The sequence below is a fragment of the Rhinoderma darwinii genome, chromosome 3, assembly GCF_050947455.1.
Source record: "Rhinoderma darwinii isolate aRhiDar2 chromosome 3, aRhiDar2.hap1, whole genome shotgun sequence".
Taxonomy (NCBI): domain Eukaryota; kingdom Metazoa; phylum Chordata; class Amphibia; order Anura; family Rhinodermatidae; genus Rhinoderma; species Rhinoderma darwinii.
Window position 1 is genome coordinate 78,186,117 of NC_134689.1, and position 15,718 is coordinate 78,201,834.

At 39.5% G+C, this 15,718-nt stretch overlaps 10 non-coding genes across 10 annotated transcripts; all 10 read right to left on the reverse strand.

The window, feature by feature from the left end:
- Positions 1–4,488: 4,488 nt before the first annotated feature.
- TRNAL-CAG (transfer RNA leucine (anticodon CAG)) lies at positions 4,489–4,571 on the reverse strand. Its single transcript has one exon. It is a non-coding gene; the product is annotated as a tRNA-Leu (tRNA).
- A 754-nt stretch (positions 4,572–5,325) lies between these two features.
- TRNAL-CAG (transfer RNA leucine (anticodon CAG)) lies at positions 5,326–5,408 on the reverse strand. Its single transcript has one exon. It is a non-coding gene; the product is annotated as a tRNA-Leu (tRNA).
- A 754-nt stretch (positions 5,409–6,162) lies between these two features.
- TRNAL-CAG (transfer RNA leucine (anticodon CAG)) lies at positions 6,163–6,245 on the reverse strand. The gene has a single exon. It is a non-coding gene; the product is annotated as a tRNA-Leu (tRNA).
- A 754-nt stretch (positions 6,246–6,999) lies between these two features.
- Positions 7,000–7,082, reverse strand: TRNAL-CAG (transfer RNA leucine (anticodon CAG)). The gene has a single exon. It is a non-coding gene; the product is annotated as a tRNA-Leu (tRNA).
- A 2,136-nt stretch (positions 7,083–9,218) lies between these two features.
- Positions 9,219–9,301, reverse strand: TRNAL-CAG (transfer RNA leucine (anticodon CAG)). The gene has a single exon. It is a non-coding gene; the product is annotated as a tRNA-Leu (tRNA).
- Positions 9,302–10,055: 754 nt separating this feature from the next.
- TRNAL-CAG (transfer RNA leucine (anticodon CAG)) lies at positions 10,056–10,138 on the reverse strand. Its single transcript has one exon. It is a non-coding gene; the product is annotated as a tRNA-Leu (tRNA).
- Positions 10,139–11,729: 1,591 nt separating this feature from the next.
- Positions 11,730–11,812, reverse strand: TRNAL-CAG (transfer RNA leucine (anticodon CAG)). Its single transcript has one exon. It is a non-coding gene; the product is annotated as a tRNA-Leu (tRNA).
- A 754-nt stretch (positions 11,813–12,566) lies between these two features.
- Positions 12,567–12,649, reverse strand: TRNAL-CAG (transfer RNA leucine (anticodon CAG)). The gene has a single exon. It is a non-coding gene; the product is annotated as a tRNA-Leu (tRNA).
- Positions 12,650–14,240: 1,591 nt separating this feature from the next.
- On the reverse strand, positions 14,241–14,323 carry TRNAL-CAG (transfer RNA leucine (anticodon CAG)). The gene has a single exon. It is a non-coding gene; the product is annotated as a tRNA-Leu (tRNA).
- A 754-nt stretch (positions 14,324–15,077) lies between these two features.
- On the reverse strand, positions 15,078–15,160 carry TRNAL-CAG (transfer RNA leucine (anticodon CAG)). The gene has a single exon. It is a non-coding gene; the product is annotated as a tRNA-Leu (tRNA).
- Between the last annotated feature and the right edge of the window lie 558 nt (positions 15,161–15,718).

Consider the following 15,718-nt stretch of genomic DNA (forward strand, 5'->3'; position numbering starts at 1 on the left):
CGGGAGTAACGGCCGTTTCGGCCGTCCTCCCGACACATACAGGAGCTGTGACGCTGCTGTCTTGTTCAGCAGCTGTCACAGCTCCTACAGCGGGGACCGATCGCTGTGTCCCCGCTGATTAACCCCTTAAAAGCCGCGTTCTATAGAGATCGCGGCTTTTTAGGGGTTAAGCTGCCATCGCCGGCCTGCTACGCGATAGCGGCCGGCGATGGTGACTATGGCAACCGGACACCAAACAATGGCGTCCGGCTATGCCATAGACGGAAGCCTAGTGGGTCCTGACAACGTCAGGACCCACTATGCTTGCTGTCAGTGAGTAGCTGACAGTTCTAATACACTGCACTACGCATGTAGTGCAGTGTATTAGAATAGCGATCAGGGCCTCCTGCCCTCATGTCCCCTAGTGGGACAAAGTAATAAAGTAAAAAAAAAGTTAAAAAAAGATGTGTAAAAATAAGAAAATAAAAGTTTTAAAAGTAATAAAAGTAAAAGTCCCACTTTTTCCCTTATCAGGCCTTTATTATTAATAAAAATATATAAACAAACAAATAAACTATACATAATTGGTATCGCCGCGTCCGTAACGGCCTGAACTACAAAATTATTTTGTTATTTATCCCGCACGGTGAACGCCGTAAAAAAAAATATTAATAAACCGTACCACAATCACAATTGTTTGGTCACTTCACCTCCCAAAAAATGGAATAAAAAGAGATCAAAAAGTCGCATGTACCTAAAAATGGTACTGATGGAAAATACAGTTCGTTACGCAAAAAATAAGTCCTCGCACGGCTTTATTGATTGAAAAATAAAAACGTTCTGGCTCTTAGAATAAGGTAACACAAAAAGTGAATGATTGTTTACAAAACGTATTTTATTGTGCAAACGCCATAAGACAGAAAAAAAAACTATAAACATCTGGTATCGCCGTGATCGTATCGCCCCGCAGAATAAAGTTAATATATCATTTATAGCGCACGGTGAACGCTGTAAAAAAAAAAGTATACAAAAACAATAGTAGAATTGCTGTTTATTAGTCACCACGCCACCTAAAAATGGAATAAAAACTGATCAAAAAGCCGCATGCACCCCATGAAAACTACAATGGATTCCTCAAGGGGTCTAGTTTCCAAATTGGGGTCACTTTGGGGGGTTTCCAATGTTTTGGCACCACAAGACCTCTTCAAACCGGACATGGTGCCTAATAAAAAAGAGGGCTCAAAATCCGCTAGGTGCTCCTTTGCTTCGGAGGCCGGTGCTTCAGTCCATTACCGCCCGAGGGCAACATGTGGGATATTTCTCTAAACTGCAGAATCTGGGCAATAAGTATTGAGTTGCGTTTCTCTGATAAATCCTTTTGTGTTATAAAAAAAATGGTATAAAAAGAGTAAATTTCACCTCTACTTTGCTCTAAATTTCTGTGAAACACCTAAAGGGTTCATAAACTTTCTAAATGCTGTTGTGAATACTTTGAGGGGTCTAGTTTCTAAAATGGGGTGTTTGATAGGGGTTTCTAATATATGGGCCCCTCAAAGCAACTTCAGAAATGAACTGGAACCTAAAAAAATAAATAAATGAGGCAATACTTCGCTTCTTACATTATACTGATAATGAGCCGTGCCCACTCCGAGATGACCCCAGTTTTGACCGTTTGTATAAACGGAGACCCCTATTAGACCGTTTCAGTGCCCGGTTTTCCCAAGCATACACCCCCGAGAAGTGTTTTTCTATTGATGAGTCCCTGGTACATTTTAAAGGGAGGGTTCAATTCCGCCAGTACCTGCCAGGTAAGAGGGCAAGGTATGGCGTGAAGATGTATAAGCTGTGCGAGAGTGCATCAGGGTATACCTACAGGTTTAGGATATATGAAGGAAAGGCCACCCCCAAACCAGACTGCATCCTGGACTACAATAGGTACATGGGAGGGATGGACTTGTCAAATCAAGTCCTGAAGCCCTACAGCGCCATGTGGTGTAGTATAAGAAGCTGGCCGGGCACATCATACAGATGGCTTTCTAGAATGCGTATGTGCTACGTCGATGTGCAGGCCAGAGGGGAACTTTCCTGGAATTTCAAGATCTAATCTTTAGGGACCAGGAAGGGGGGGCGCATCGTACCAGGGCAACACTTTCCAGGAGAAGGTCCCCAAACCGGTGGAAAGGGAAAGAGTCAAAAGAGGTGCAGAGTCTGCTATAAGAGGGGGATAAGGAAGAACACAATATACCAATGTGACACGTGTCCCGAAAAACCAGGGCTCTGTATAAAAGATTGTTTTAAAATGTATCATACATCCCTTGATTTTCAATTTACCCTGATGCACTCCGCACAGCTTACCCCCCTCATCTTTCCCTTCTGAGCCCTGCCGTATGCCCAGGCAGCTGATAACAGCCACATGTAGGGTATTGTCGTACCCAGGAGAACCCACATTACAATTTAAGGGGTGTATATCTCCGGTGGCGCATGCTGGGCACACTATATTGGACACTGAAATGGCATATACATATATAAAATTGCAAATCTCACACTGCACCATCTGCTGCGCATTATCTTTTACACAGTACCTGTGGGGTCAAAATGCTCACTACACCTCTAGATGAATGTCTTAAGGGGTGTAGTTTTTAAAATGGGGTCACTTCTCGGGGGTTTCAACTGTACTGGTACCTCAGGGGCTTCTGCACACATGACTTAGCACCAGAAAAGCTCCAGTAGGCCAAATGGTGGTCCTTTCCTTCTGAGCCCTCCCATGGGCCCAAAGGGCAGTTTATCACCACAAATGGGGTATTGCCGCACTAAGGACAAATTGGGCAACAAAATGGGGTATGTTGTTCCTTGTGAAAATAAGAAATTTTGATCAAAAATGACATCTTATTGGAAAAAATATCATTTTTTTCATTTCACAGCCCAATTCAAATAGGTGCTGTGAAAAAACTGTGCGGTCAAAATGATAACAAAAACCATAAATGAATTCCTTGAGGGGTGTAGTTTCCAAAATGGGGTCACTTCTGGTGGGTTTCCATTGCTTTGATACCTCTGGGGCTCTGCAAATGCAACATGGCACCCGAAAACCAATCCAGCAAAATCTGGACTCCAACAAACACATAGCGCTCCTTTCCGTCTGAGCCCTCCCATGGGCCCAAACGGCAGTTTATCACCACAAATGGGGTATTGCCGCACTAAGGACAAATTGGGCAACAAAATGGGGTATGTTGTTCCCTGTGAAAATAAGAAAATTTGATCAAAAATGACATTTTATTGGAAAAAATATCATTTTTTTTCATTTCACAGCCCAATTCAAATAGGTGCTGTGAAAAAACTGTGCGGTCAAAATGATAACAAAAACCATAAATGAATTCCTTGAGGGGTGTAATTTCCAAAATGGGGTCACTTCTGGTGGGTTTCCATTGTTTTGATACCTCAACGCCTCTTCAAACCTGGCATGCTGCCTAAAATATATTCTAATAAAAAAGAGGCCTCAAAATGCACTAGGTGCTTCTTTGCTTCTAGGGCTTGTGTTTTAGTCCACGAGCGCAGTAGGGCCACATGTGGGACATTTCTAAAAACTGCAGAATCTGGACAATACATATTTAGTAGTGTTTCTCTGGTAAAACCTTCTCTGTTACTATAAAAAAATTGAATAAAATTGAAATTCAGCAGAAAAAATGAAATTTGCAAATTTAATTTCCACTTTGCTTTAATTCCTGTGAAATGCCTGAAGGGTTAAAAAACTTTCTATATGCTGTTTTGAATACTTTGAGGGGTCTAGTTTTTAAAATGGGGTGTTTTATGGGGGTTTCTAATACATAGGCCCCTCAAATCCACTTCAGAACTGAACTGGCACCTTCAAAAAAAGGCTTTTGAAATTTTCTTAAGAATATGAGAAATTGCTGTTTATGTTCTAAGCCTTGTAACGTCCAAGAAAAATAAAAGAATGTTCAAAAAACGATGCCAATCTAAAGTAGACATATGGGAAATGTGAACTAGTAACTATTTTGGGTGGTATAACCGTCTGTTTTTCAAGCAGATGCATTTAAATTCTGAAAAATGCTATTTTTTGTAAATTTTCTCTAAATTTTGCAATTTTTCACAAATAAAGACTGAATATATCGACCAAATTTTACCACGAACATGAAGCCCAAAGTGTCACGAGAAAACAATCTCAGAATCGCTTGGATAGGTTTAAGCATTCCGACGTTATTACCACATAAAGTGAAATATGTCAGATTTGAAAAATGGGCTCTGAGCCTTAAGGCCCAAACTAGGCTGCGTCCTTAAGGGGTTAAATATGAGTATTCAAAAGTGGGATTTAAATCCACGCCTTCACGAGAGACTGCTCGGTCATCCTATCCTACACAAATAAGAAAACTTTCAAGATTGGATGCCAAGCCAGTCATCTGAAGAGTCTAACATTTTGGGGCGTGTTTTGGCATAGTGGGTTTTTTCACTAGCGCTGTCGGAATGACATTGCAGTGTGTTTAAGAAAAGTTATATTGTCAGAAGTGGGATTTGAACCCACACCTCCAGGGGAGACTGCGATCTGAACGCAGCGCCTTAGACCGCTCAGCCATCCTGACTTATAGAAAAGCCAAGCCTTTCAGATATGGAAGAAAAAACCGTCATGTTAAGGGTCCAGTTTTTGGGAATTTAAAATAGAAAGATTAGAACTGTTTCTTGTCCATTTCCATCATGTAGTTATTGGTTTATGATTAACAGTGCTGTAACAAAGAGGTCCTGAAGAACCCTTGTTCTTGCTTTAACCTGAAAATACAGAAAAACTACCCTGGGAGGTACCCAGCAGTAGTTTAGTGGAGTTCCATTCTCTATAACATTCACTCAAGTAAGCAGTGGAATCTGTATTGTCTTACATAGTTACTTAAATATGAAATAGAAAATAGAAAGATTAGTACTGTTTCTTGTCCATTTCCATTATGTAGTTATTGGTTTATGATTAACAGTGCTGTAAAAAAGAGGTCCTGAAGAACCCTTGTTCTTGCTTTAACCTGAAAATACAGAAAAACTACCCTGGGAGGTACCCAGCAGTAGTTTAGTGGAGTTCCATTCTCTATAACATTCACTCAAGTAAGCAGAGGAATCTGTATTGTCTTACATAGTTTACTTAAATATGAGTATTCAAAAGTGGGATTAAAATCCACGCCTTCACGAGAGACTGCTCGGCCATCCTATCCTACACAAATAAAAAAACTTTCAAGATTGGATGCCAAGCCAGTCATCTGAAGAGTCTAACATTTTGGGGCGTGTTTTGGCATAGTGGGTTTTTTCACTAGCGCTGTCGGAATGACATTGCAGTGTGTTTAATAAAAGTTGTATTGTCAGAAGTGGGATTTGAACCCACGCCTCCAGGGGAGACTGCGACCTGAACGCAGCGCCTTAGACCGCTCGGCCATCCTGACTTATAGAAAAGCCAAGCCTTTCAGATATGGAAGAAAAAACCGTCATGTTAAGGGTCCAGTTTTTGGGAATTTAAAATAGAAAGATTAGAACTGTTTCTTGTCCATTTCCATCATGTAGTTATTGGTTTATGATTAACAGTGCTGTAACAAAGAGGTCCTGAAGAACCCTTGTTCTTGCTTTAACCTGAAAATACAGAAAAACTACCCTGGGAGGTACCCAGCAGTAGTTTAGTGGAGTTCCATTCTCTATAACATTCACTCAAGTAAGCAGAGGAATCTGTATTGTCTTACATAGTTACTTAAATATGAAATAGAAAATAGAAAGATTAGTACTGTTTCTTGTCCATTTCCATCATGTAGTTATTGGTTTATGATTAACAGTGCTGTAAAAAAGAGGTCCTGAAGAACCCTTGTTCTTGCTTTAACCTGAAAATACAGAAAAACTACCCTGGGAGGTACCCAGCAGTAGTTTAGTGGAGTTCCATTCTCTATAACATTCACTCAAGTAAGCAGAGGAATCGGTATTGTCTTACATAGTTTACTTAAATATGAGTATTCAAAAGTGGGATTTAAATCCACGCCTTCACGAGAGACTGCTCGGTCATCCTATCCTACACAAATAAGAAAACTTTCAAGATTGGATGCCAAGCCAGTCATCTGAAGAGTCTAACATTTTGGGGCGTGTTTTGGCATAGTGGGTTTTTTCACTAGCGCTGTCGGAATGACATTGCAGTGTGTTTAATAAAAGTTGTATTGTCAGAAGTGGGATTTGAACCCACGCCTCCAGGGGAGACTGCGACCTGAACGCAGCGCCTTAGACCGCTCGGCCATCCTGACTTATAGAAAAGCCAAGCCTTTCAGAAATGGAAGAAAAAACCGTCATGTTAAGGGTCCAGTTTTTGGGAATTTAAAATAGAAAGATTAGAACTGTTTCTTGTCCATTTCCATCATGTAGTTATTGGTTTATGATTAACAGTGCTGTAACAAAGAGGTCCTGAAGAACCCTTGTTCTTGCTTTAACCTGAAAATACAGAAAAACTACCCTGGGAGGTACCCAGCAGTAGTTTAGTGGAGTTCCATTCTCTATAACATTCACTCAAGTAAGCAGTGGAATCTGTATTGTCTTACATAGTTACTTAAATATGAAATAGAAAATAGAAAGATTAGTACTGTTTCTTGTCCATTTCCATTATGTAGTTATTGGTTTATGATTAACAGTGCTGTAAAAAAGAGGTCCTGAAGAACCCTTGTTCTTGCTTTAACCTGAAAATACAGAAAAACTACCCTGGGAGGTACCCAGCAGTAGTTTAGTGGAGTTCCATTCTCTATAACATTCACTCAAGTAAGCAGAGGAATCTGTATTGTCTTACATAGTTTACTTAAATATGAGTATTCAAAAGTGGGATTAAAATCCACGCCTTCACGAGAGACTGCTCGGCCATCCTATCCTACACAAATAAGAAAACTTTCAAGATTGGATGCCAAGCCAGTCATCTGAAGAGTCTAACATTTTGGGGCGTGTTTTGGCATAGTGGGTTTTTTCACTAGCGCTGTCGGAATGACATTGCAGTGTGTTTAATAAAAGTTGTATTGTCAGAAGTGGGATTTGAACCCACGCCTCCAGGGGAGACTGCGACCTGAACGCAGTGCCTTAGACCGCTCGGCCATCCTGACTTATAGAAAAGCCAAGCCTTTCAGAAATGGAAGAAAAAACCGTCATGTTAAGGGTCCAGTTTTTGGGAATTTAAAATAGAAAGATTAGAACTGTTTCTTGTCCATTTCCATCATGTAGTTATTGGTTTATGATTAACAGTGCTGTAACAAAGAGGTCCTGAAGAACCCTTGTTCTTGCTTTAACCTGAAAATACAGAAAAACTACCCTGGGAGGTACCCAGCAGTAGTTTAGTGGAGTTCCATTCTCTATAACATTCACTCAAGTAAGCAGTGGAATCTGTATTGTCTTACATAGTTACTTAAATATGAAATAGAAAATAGAAAGATTAGTACTGTTTCTTGTCCATTTCCATTATGTAGTTATTGGTTTATGATTAACAGTGCTGTAAAAAAGAGGTCCTGAAGAACCCTTGTTCTTGCTTTAACCTGAAAATACAGAAAAACTACCCTGGGAGGTACCCAGCAGTAGTTTAGTGGAGTTCCATTCTCTATAACATTCACTCAAGTAAGCAGAGGAATCTGTATTGTCTTACATAGTTTACTTAAATATGAGTATTCAAAAGTGGGATTAAAATCCACGCCTTCACGAGAGACTGCTCGGCCATCCTATCCTACACAAATAAGAAAACTTTCAAGATTGGATGCCAAGCCAGTCATCTGAAGAGTCTAACATTTTGGGGCGTGTTTTGGCATAGTGGGTTTTTTCACTAGCGCTGTCGGAATGACATTGCAGTGTGTTTAATAAAAGTTGTATTGTCAGAAGTCTGAGCCCTCCCATGGGCCCAAACGGCAGTTTATCACCACAAATGGGGTATTGCCGCACTAAGGACAAATTGGGCAACAAAATGGGGTATGTTGTTCCCTGTGAAAATAAGAAAATTTGATCAAAAATGACATTTTATTGGAAAAAATATCATTTTTTTCATTTCACAGCCCAATTCAAATAGGTGCTGTGAAAAAACTGTGCGGTCAAAATGATAACAAAAACCATAAATGAATTCCTTGAGGGGTGTAATTTCCAAAATGGGGTCACTTCTGGTGGGTTTCCATTGTTTTGATACCTCAACGCCTCTTCAAACCTGGCATGCTGCCTAAAATATATTCTAATAAAAAAGAGGCCTCAAAATGCACTAGGTGCTTCTTTGCTTCTAGGGCTTGTGTTTTAGTCCACGAGCGCAGTAGGGCCACATGTGGGACATTTCTAAAAACTGCAGAATCTGGACAATACATATTTAGTAGTGTTTCTCTGGTAAAACCTTCTCTGTTACTATAAAAAAATTGAATAAAATTGAAATTCAGCAGAAAAAATGAAATTTGCAAATTTAATTTCCACTTTGCTTTAATTCCTGTGAAATGCCTGAAGGGTTAAAAAACTTTCTATATGCTGTTTTGAATACTTTGAGGGGTCTAGTTTTTAAAATGGGGTGTTTTATGGGGGTTTCTAATACATAGGCCCCTCAAATCCACTTCAGAACTGAACTGGCACCTTCAAAAAAAGGCTTTTGAAATTTTCTTAAGAATATGAGAAATTGCTGTTTATGTTCTAAGCCTTGTAACGTCCAAGAAAAATAAAAGAATGTTCAAAAAACGATGCCAATCTAAAGTAGACATATGGGAAATGTGAACTAGTAACTATTTTGGGTGGTATAACCGTCTGTTTTTCAAGCAGATGCATTTAAATTCTGAAAAATGCTATTTTTTGTAAATTTTCTCTAAATTTTGCAATTTTTCACAAATAAAGACTGAATATATCGACCAAATTTTACCACGAACATGAAGCCCAAAGTGTCACGAGAAAACAATCTCAGAATCGCTTGGATAGGTTTAAGCATTCCGACGTTATTACCACATAAAGTGAAATATGTCAGATTTGAAAAATGGGCTCTGAGCCTTAAGGCCCAAACTAGGCTGCGTCCTTAAGGGGTTAAATATGAGTATTCAAAAGTGGGATTTAAATCCACGCCTTCACGAGAGACTGCTCGGTCATCCTATCCTACACAAATAAGAAAACTTTCAAGATTGGATGCCAAGCCAGTCATCTGAAGAGTCTAACATTTTGGGGCGTGTTTTGGCATAGTGGGTTTTTTCACTAGCGCTGTCGGAATGACATTGCAGTGTGTTTAAGAAAAGTTATATTGTCAGAAGTGGGATTTGAACCCACACCTCCAGGGGAGACTGCGACCTGAACGCAGCGCCTTAGACCGCTCGGCCATCCTGACTTATAGAAAAGCCAAGCCTTTCAGATATGGAAGAAAAAACCGTCATGTTAAGGGTCCAGTTTTTGGGAATTTAAAATAGAAAGATTAGAACTGTTTCTTGTCCATTTCCATCATGTAGTTATTGGTTTATGATTAACAGTGCTGTAACAAAGAGGTCCTGAAGAACCCTTGTTCTTGCTTTAACCTGAAAATACAGAAAAACTACCCTGGGAGGTACCCAGCAGTAGTTTAGTGGAGTTCCATTCTCTATAACATTCACTCAAGTAAGCAGTGGAATCTGTATTGTCTTACATAGTTACTTAAATATGAAATAGAAAATAGAAAGATTAGTACTGTTTCTTGTCCATTTCCATTATGTAGTTATTGGTTTATGATTAACAGTGCTGTAAAAAAGAGGTCCTGAAGAACCCTTGTTCTTGCTTTAACCTGAAAATACAGAAAAACTACCCTGGGAGGTACCCAGCAGTAGTTTAGTGGAGTTCCATTCTCTATAACATTCACTCAAGTAAGCAGAGGAATCTGTATTGTCTTACATAGTTTACTTAAATATGAGTATTCAAAAGTGGGATTAAAATCCACGCCTTCACGAGAGACTGCTCGGCCATCCTATCCTACACAAATAAAAAAACTTTCAAGATTGGATGCCAAGCCAGTCATCTGAAGAGTCTAACATTTTGGGGCGTGTTTTGGCATAGTGGGTTTTTTCACTAGCGCTGTCGGAATGACATTGCAGTGTGTTTAATAAAAGTTGTATTGTCAGAAGTGGGATTTGAACCCACGCCTCCAGGGGAGACTGCGACCTGAACGCAGCGCCTTAGACCGCTCGGCCATCCTGACTTATAGAAAAGCCAAGCCTTTCAGATATGGAAGAAAAAACCGTCATGTTAAGGGTCCAGTTTTTGGGAATTTAAAATAGAAAGATTAGAACTGTTTCTTGTCCATTTCCATCATGTAGTTATTGGTTTATGATTAACAGTGCTGTAACAAAGAGGTCCTGAAGAACCCTTGTTCTTGCTTTAACCTGAAAATACAGAAAAACTACCCTGGGAGGTACCCAGCAGTAGTTTAGTGGAGTTCCATTCTCTATAACATTCACTCAAGTAAGCAGAGGAATCTGTATTGTCTTACATAGTTACTTAAATATGAAATAGAAAATAGAAAGATTAGTACTGTTTCTTGTCCATTTCCATCATGTAGTTATTGGTTTATGATTAACAGTGCTGTAAAAAAGAGGTCCTGAAGAACCCTTGTTCTTGCTTTAACCTGAAAATACAGAAAAACTACCCTGGGAGGTACCCAGCAGTAGTTTAGTGGAGTTCCATTCTCTATAACATTCACTCAAGTAAGCAGAGGAATCGGTATTGTCTTACATAGTTTACTTAAATATGAGTATTCAAAAGTGGGATTTAAATGCACGCCTTCACGAGAGACTGCTCGGTCATCCTATCCTACACAAATAAGAAAACTTTCAAGATTGGATGCCAAGCCAGTCATCTGAAGAGTCTAACATTTTGGGGCGTGTTTTGGCATAGTGGGTTTTTTCACTAGCGCTGTCGGAATGACATTGCAGTGTGTTTAATAAAAGTTGTATTGTCAGAAGTGGGATTTGAACACACGCCTCCAGGGGAGACTGCGACCTGAACGCAGCGCCTTAGACCGCTCGGCCATCCTGACTTATAGAAAAGCCAAGCCTTTCAGATATGGAAGAAAAAACCGTCATGTTAAGGGTCCAGTTTTTGGGAATTTAAAATAGAAAGATTAGAACTGTTTCTTGTCCATTTCCATCATGTAGTTATTGGTTTATGATTAACAGTGCTGTAACAAAGAGGTCCTGAAGAACCCTTGTTCTTGCTTTAACCTGAAAATACAGAAAAACTACCCTGGGAGGTACCCAGCAGTAGTTTAGTGGAGTTCCATTCTCTATAACATTCACTCAAGTAAGCAGTGGAATCTGTATTGTCTTACATAGTTACTTAAATATGAAATAGAAAATAGAAAGATTAGTACTGTTTCTTGTCCATTTCCATTATGTAGTTATTGGTTTATGATTAACAGTGCTGTAAAAAAGAGGTCCTGAAGAACCCTTGTTCTTGCTTTAACCTGAAAATACAGAAAAACTACCCTGGGAGGTACCCAGCAGTAGTTTAGTGGAGTTCCATTCTCTATAACATTCACTCAAGTAAGCAGAGGAATCGGTATTGTCTTACATAGTTTACTTAAATATGAGTATTCAAAAGTAGGATTTAAATCCACGCCTTCACGAGAGACTGCTCGGTCATCCTATCCTACACAAATAAGAAAACTTTCAAGATTGGATGCCAAGCCAGTCATCTGAAGAGTCTAACATTTTGGGGCATGTTTTGGCATAGTGGGTTTTTTCACTAGCGCTGTCGGAATGACATTGCAGTGTGTTTAATAAAAGTTGTATTGTCAGAAGTGGGATTTGAACCCACGCCTCCAGGGGAGACTGCGACCTGAACGCAGCGCCTTAGACCTCTCGGCCATCCTGACTTATAGAAAAGCCACGCCTTTCAGAAATGGAAGAAAAAAACGTCATGTTAAGGGTCCAGTTTTTGGGAATTTAAAATAGAAAGATTAGAACTGTTTCTTGTCCATTTCCATCATGTAGTTATTGGTTTATGATTAACAGTGCTGTAACAAAGAGGTCCTGAAGAACCCTTGTTCTTGCTTTAACCTGAAAATACAGAAAAACTACCCTGGGAGGTACCCAGCAGTAGTTTAGTGGAGTTCCATTCTCTATAACATTCACTCAAGTAAGCAGTGGAATCTGTATTGTCTTACATAGTTACTTAAATATGAAATAGAAAATAGAAAGATTAGTACTGTTTCTTGTCCATTTCCATTATGTAGTTATTGGTTTATGATTAACAGTGCTGTAAAAAAGAGGTCCTGAAGAACCCTTGTTCTTGCTTTAACCTGAAAATACAGAAAAACTACCCTGGGAGGTACCCAGCAGTAGTTTAGTGGAGTTCCATTCTCTATAACATTCACTCAAGTAAGCAGAGGAATCTGTATTGTCTTACATAGTTTACTTAAATATGAGTATTCAAAAGTGGGATTAAAATCCACGCCTTCACGAGAGACTGCTCGGCCATCCTATCCTACACAAATAAAAAAACTTTCAAGATTGGATGCCAAGCCAGTCATCTGAAGAGTCTAACATTTTGGGGCGTGTTTTGGCATAGTGGGTTTTTTCACTAGCGCTGTCGGAATGACATTGCAGTGTGTTTAATAAAAGTTGTATTGTCAGAAGTGGGATTTGAACCCACGCCTCCAGGGGAGACTGCGACCTGAACGCAGCGCCTTAGACCGCTCGGCCATCCTGACTTATAGAAAAGCCAAGCCTTTCAGATATGGAAGAAAAAACCGTCATGTTAAGGGTCCAGTTTTTGGGAATTTAAAATAGAAAGATTAGAACTGTTTCTTGTCCATTTCCATCATGTAGTTATTGGTTTATGATTAACAGTGCTGTAACAAAGAGGTCCTGAAGAACCCTTGTTCTTGCTTTAACCTGAAAATACAGAAAAACTACCCTGGGAGGTACCCAGCAGTAGTTTAGTGGAGTTCCATTCTCTATAACATTCACTCAAGTAAGCAGAGGAATCTGTATTGTCTTACATAGTTACTTAAATATGAAATAGAAAATAGAAAGATTAGTACTGTTTCTTGTCCATTTCCATCATGTAGTTATTGGTTTATGATTAACAGTGCTGTAAAAAAGAGGTCCTGAAGAACCCTTGTTCTTGCTTTAACCTGAAAATACAGAAAAACTACCCTGGGAGGTACCCAGCAGTAGTTTAGTGGAGTTCCATTCTCTATAACATTCACTCAAGTAAGCAGAGGAATCGGTATTGTCTTACATAGTTTACTTAAATATGAGTATTCAAAAGTGGGATTTAAATGCACGCCTTCACGAGAGACTGCTCGGTCATCCTATCCTACACAAATAAGAAAACTTTCAAGATTGGATGCCAAGCCAGTCATCTGAAGAGTCTAACATTTTGGGGCGTGTTTTGGCATAGTGGGTTTTTTCACTAGCGCTGTCGGAATGACATTGCAGTGTGTTTAATAAAAGTTGTATTGTCAGAAGTGGGATTTGAACACACGCCTCCAGGGGAGACTGCGACCTGAACGCAGCGCCTTAGACCGCTCGGCCATCCTGACTTATAGAAAAGCCAAGCCTTTCAGAAATGGAAGAAAAAACCGTCATGTTAAGGGTCCAGTTTTTGGGAATTTAAAATAGAAAGATTAGAACTGTTTCTTGTCCATTTCCATCATGTAGTTATTGGTTTATGATTAACAGTGCTGTAACAAAGAGGTCCTGAAGAACCCTTGTTCTTGCTTTAACCTGAAAATACAGAAAAACTACCCTGGGAGGTACCCAGCAGTAGTTTAGTGGAGTTCCATTCTCTATAACATTCACTCAAGTAAGCAGTGGAATCTGTATTGTCTTACATAGTTACTTAAATATGAAATAGAAAATAGAAAGATTAGTACTGTTTCTTGTCCATTTCCATTATGTAGTTATTGGTTTATGATTAACAGTGCTGTAAAAAAGAGGTCCTGAAGAACCCTTGTTCTTGCTTTAACCTGAAAATACAGAAAAACTACCCTGGGAGGTACCCAGCAGTAGTTTAGTGGAGTTCCATTCTCTATAACATTCACTCAAGTAAGCAGAGGAATCTGTATTGTCTTACATAGTTTACTTAAATATGAGTATTCAAAAGTGGGATTAAAATCCACGCCTTCACGAGAGACTGCTCGGCCATCCTATCCTACACAAATAAGAAAACTTTCAAGATTGGATGCCAAGCCAGTCATCTGAAGAGTCTAACATTTTGGGGCGTGTTTTGGCATAGTGGGTTTTTTCACTAGCGCTGTCGGAATGACATTGCAGTGTGTTTAATAAAAGTTGTATTGTCAGAAGTGGGATTTGAACCCACGCCTCCAGGGGAGACTGCGACCTGAACGCAGCGCCTTAGACCGCTCGGCCATCCTGACTTATAGAAAAGCCAAGCCTTTCAGATATTGAAGAAAAAACCGTCATGTTAAGGGTCCAGTTTTTGGGAATTTAAAATAGAAAGATTAGAACTGTTTCTTGTCCATTTCCATCATGTAGTTATTGGTTTATGATTAACAGTGCTGTAACAAAGAGGTCCTGAAGAACCCTTGTTCTTGCTTTAACCTGAAAATACAGAAAAACTACCCTGGGAGGTACCCAGCAGTAGTTTAGTGGAGTTCCATTCTCTATAACATTCACTCAAGTAAGCAGAGGAATCTGTATTGTCTTACATAGTTACTTAAATATGAAATAGAAAATAGAAAGATTAGTACTGTTTCTTGTCCATTTCCATCATGTAGTTATTGGTTTATGATTAACAGTGCTGTAAAAAAGAGGTCCTGAAGAACCCTTGTTCTTGCTTTAACCTGAAAATACAGAAAAACTACCCTGGGAGGTACCCAGCAGTAGTTTAGTGGAGTTCCATTCTCTATAACATTCACTCAAGTAAGCAGAGGAATCGGTATTGTCTTACATAGTTTACTTAAATATGAGTATTCAAAAGTGGGATTTAAATGCACGCCTTCACGAGAGACTGCTCGGTCATCCTATCCTACACAAATAAGAAAACTTTCAAGATTGGATGCCAAGCCAGTCATCTGAAGAGTCTAACATTTTGGGGCGTGTTTTGGCATAGTGGGTTTTTTCACTAGCGCTGTCGGAATGACATTGCAGTGTGTTTAATAAAAGTTGTATTGTCAGAAGTGGGATTTGAACCCACGCCTCCAGGGGAGACTGCGACCTGAACGCAGCGCCTTAGACCGCTCGGCCATCCTGACTTATAGAAAAGCCAAGCCTTTCAGATATGGAAGAAAAAACCGTCATGTTAAGGGTCCAGTTTTTGGGAATTTAAAATAGAAAGATTAGAACTGTTTCTTGTCCATTTCCATCATGTAGTTATTGGTTTATGATTAACAGTGCTGTAACAAAGAGGTCCTGAAGAACCCTTGTTCTTGCTTTAACCTGAAAATACAGAAAAACTACCCTGGGAGGTACCCAGCAGTAGTTTAGTGGAGTTCCATTCTCTATAACATTCACTCAAGTAAGCAGAGGAATCTGTATTGTCTTACATAGTTACTTAAATATGAAATAGAAAATAGAAAGATTAGTACTGTTTCTTGTCCATTTCCATCATGTAGTTATTGGTTTATGATTAACAGTGCTGTAAAAAAGAGGTCCTGAAGAACCCTTGTTCTTGCTTTAACCTGAAAATACAGAAAAACTACCCTGGGAGGTACCCAGCAGTAGTTTAGTGGAGTTCCATTCTCTATAACATTCACTCAAGTAAGCAGAGGAATCGGTATTGTCTTACATAGTTTACTTAAATATGAGTATTC